This window comes from Antechinus flavipes, chromosome 6 (assembly GCF_016432865.1).
Source record: "Antechinus flavipes isolate AdamAnt ecotype Samford, QLD, Australia chromosome 6, AdamAnt_v2, whole genome shotgun sequence".
NCBI lineage: Eukaryota > Metazoa > Chordata > Mammalia > Dasyuromorphia > Dasyuridae > Antechinus > Antechinus flavipes.
This window is the reverse complement of record NC_067403.1, coordinates 168,640,363-168,644,420: the sequence shown is the minus strand read 5'-3', so window position 1 is coordinate 168,644,420 and position 4,058 is coordinate 168,640,363.

Below are 4,058 nucleotides of genomic sequence, written 5' to 3'. Positions count from 1 at the left end.
AAAATTAATAACTCTGTACAAATATTTACCAAATTATAAAACAATCAAATTAGCAAAAGAAGAGATTATTTAAAAACTCAGTATCAAGGGCAAAATAATTATACAAGGTATAAATGGACTCCCAGAACATTGAAGTACATGGAGCAATTATACTTACATATGGATTTGCAAATGAATTTTACCAAAGATTAGAAGACTAATACAATATAAACTGTTTTCACAATTATAATAAAAGAAAATATTCTTCTAATCACTTTCTAAGATATAAATATGATCTTGATGCCTTTGGATTTATGCCAGGAATGAAAAGAACATAAGGGAAACTATAAATACAATAAGCCATGTTAATGATATAACTAATAAAAACTCATGTGATTATGTTAATACATGGTTTAAAAAAGCCTTTTGGTGAAAATCCAACACATTTCTACTAGAAACTCAAGAAATCATATTTATAAATAGATCTTTCCTTAATAAATGTATTTCCCTAGATCCAATAATACACTCTCTATGTCATGGAAAAAGTTAGAAATCTTTTTCATAAAATTAGGTATAATGCAAGAATGCACATTATCCTTACTACTACTTAGCATAGTGCTATAAATATTAAACAAGAAAAAGACATTGAGAAAATAAGCATAAACAAAGAAAATAAAATTACTGATTTTGTAGATGATATTATGGTATACTTAGAAAACATTAGAAAGTCAACTAAGATTAGCTACAGGAAAGTTGAAGAATATAAAATATAATATACAATTATATATACAAATTCTATAATATATAACATATATGTACAATTATAATATACAAAATAAATATAAAATTCATAAACAATATACATACCTATTTATGTGTATGTATACATACATATATGACATAAATCATCAGCATTCCTAAATATAACAAACATAATTCAGCAAAAAGCTAAAAAGAATATTTTCATATAAATAAATATCTGGAAGTATATAAACCCAGATTCCTTAAGGAATTATAATAATAATAAATATAACTATAAAAGGTTCTTTGCAGAAATACAGATAGAATTAAATAATGGAAGAACGTTAATTATTCATGGTTTGGTTGGGCCAATATAATAAAAATGACAGTATCAGTTAAATCAATTTACTTCTTCAGGACCATACCAATAATTAATCAAATGTTAATTAATTGCCTACTCTGTACCAGGTACTGTGCTAAGTGCTGGGCATAAAAAAATAAATGTATAATGAGATTTTCCAAAGATGAGTTTTCTGAGAAAGGAAGTCATGATAGAGAATTCCAAAGGGATATGAGGAGAAAGTTTCTTCGAATAGACATCCTGGAGCCTATACGAGCTCTTTAAAAAAAAAAAAATGGAGTTATAAAAATAATTAAATGAATAAAGGTTGGTAAAAATTAAGTCCTTATTATATACAAAGCATTGTGTTAATTATTAGAAAAAGAAAAAACCTTAGAGAGGCTCTGTTCTCAAGGAGCTCACATTCTAATAAAAAAGGCAACACATGTTTCAGCAGCAAGTCAGATAAGAGAGGTCCCATGATCCTGACAGTGCAGTAGTCAAGTCAATGGTAATGTATCTTCTTCTTCTTTTTTTTTTTTAATGTTATTATTATAGCTTTTTATTTACAAGATATATGCATGGGTAATTTTTCAGCATTGACAATTGCAAAATCTTTTGTTTCAATTTTCCCCTCCTTCACTCCACCCTTCCCCAGATGGCAGGTTGACCAATACATGTTAAATATGTTAAAGTATATGTTAAATATAATATATGTATACATGTCCATACAGTTATTTTGCTGTACAAAAAGAATCAGACTTTGAAATAGTGTACAATTAACCTGTGAAGGAAATCTAAAATGCAGATGGACAAAAATAGAGGGATTGGGAATTCTATGTAGTGGTTCATACTCATTTCCCAAAATTATTTAGTGGGTGTAGCTGGTTCAATTCATTACTACTCTATTGGAATTGATTTGGTTCATCACATTGTCCATCAGAATTGATCATCATATAGTATTGTTGTTGAAGTATATAATGATTTTCTGGTCCTGCTCATTTCACTCAGCATCAATTCATGTCAGTCTCTCCAGGCCTTTCTGAAGTCATCCTGTTAGTCATTTCTTACAGAACAATAATATTTCATAATATTCATATACCACAATTTATTCAGCCATTCTCCAATTGATGGGCATCCACTCAGTTTCTAGTTTCTGGCCACTACAAAGTGTCTCTTCTTTTTTCATATATTGTAAGTTTATTTATTTTTAATTAAACACTGTTTTATGAATCATGTTGAGAGAGAAAAATCAGAACAAAAGGAAAAAACCATGGGAGAAAAAACCAGAAAAAAAGAAATGAACATTGCATGTGTTGATTTACATTCAGCTTCCTTAGTTCATTTTCTGGATGCAGATGGCATTTTCTGTCCAAAATTTATTGGGATTCCTTTGGATCACTGAAACACTGAGAAGAACCAAGTCTTTCATATTTCATAGTTAATAATTGCACATTCATGCTGTTATTGTGTACAATGTATTCCTGGTGCTGCTTGTTTCCCTTAGCATCTGTTTGTGTAAATCTTTCCAGACTTTCTAAAATCAGTTTGTTCATTATTTTTTACAGAACAATAATATTCCATTACCTTCGTATATCACAACTTGTTCAGCCATTCCCCAATTGATGGCTATCTAGTCATTTTCTAATTCTTTGCTACCACAAAAAGAGCTGCTACAAACATTTTTGCACATATGGGTCCTTTTCCAACTCCACCAACCGATGCATTAGTATCCCAGTTTTCCCACATCCCCTCCAACATTTATCATTATCTTTTCCTGTTGTCTTAGCCAATCTGAGAGGTGTGAGGTAGTACCTCAGAGTTGTCTTAATTTGCATTTCTCCAATCAATAGTAATTTGAGAATTTTTTTCATATAACTAGAAATGGTTTAATTTCTTCATCTGAAAATTGTTGTTCATAACCTCTGACCATTAAATTTGACACTTCTTTATATATTTTAGAAAAGAGGACTTTATCAGAAATACTGGCTGGCTGTAAGGATTTTTTCCCAGCTTTGTACTTCCCTTTTAATCTTCTGTTGGTTTTGTTTGTGCAAAATCTTTTTAATTAAATCAAAGTTGTCTATTTTGCCTTTCATAATGTTCTCTAGTTCTTTGGTCATAAATTCCTCCCTTCTCCAAAAATTTGATTGATAAGGTAAATTATCCCTTATTCTCCTAATTTGTTTCTGGTATCATCCTTTATCTCCAAATCATGTAACTGTTTTGACCTTATTTTGGGATGAGATGTGAGATGTAGTTCTATGCCAAGTTTCTGACATATTATTTTCCAATTTTCCCAGCAATTTTTGTCAAATAGTGAGTTCTTACTCCAGAAGCTGGGATTTGGGGATTTATCAAATAGTAGATTATTATAGGCCTTGATTACTGTGTCATGTATATCTAATCTATTTCACTGATCCACCATTCTATTTCTTAGCCAGTACCAAATGATTTTAATGACTGCTGCTTTATAAAAGTTTTAGGTTTGATACTGCCAAGTCATTATTCTTTGTATTTTTTTTTCATTAATTTTCTTGATATTCTTGACATTTTCTTCTTCTAGATGACTTTTATCATCATCTTTCCTAGCTCTATAAAAATTTTTTTTGGTAGTTTGAGTGGTATGGCACTGAACAAATAGACCAATTTAGGGGTAATGTCTCTTCTTTGATGTTATTTCACTGATAATAACAGTTTATGATCTGTAATCTGGAGCAGATTGCCACTCTCAGGGCTTCTCAGTTCAGCGGTGGCCATTGGTCAGCAATTTGTTTGTTTGTGATGAGGAATGCCATATGGAATAGCAAAAGATGAATAATCTAAAACACAATAATAGAAAAAAATGTGGGAAGGAAGAGGGACTAGTCTTACCAGATCTCAAACTGTTGAGGTGTGAGAAATAAGAGTTGAGAGATCTCCTGGTCGCTGCCACGGGTTCTTTGCGAAAGAATTACGAACATAGGTGAGGTTTGCAAAAGTGTAAAAATGAGTTTAT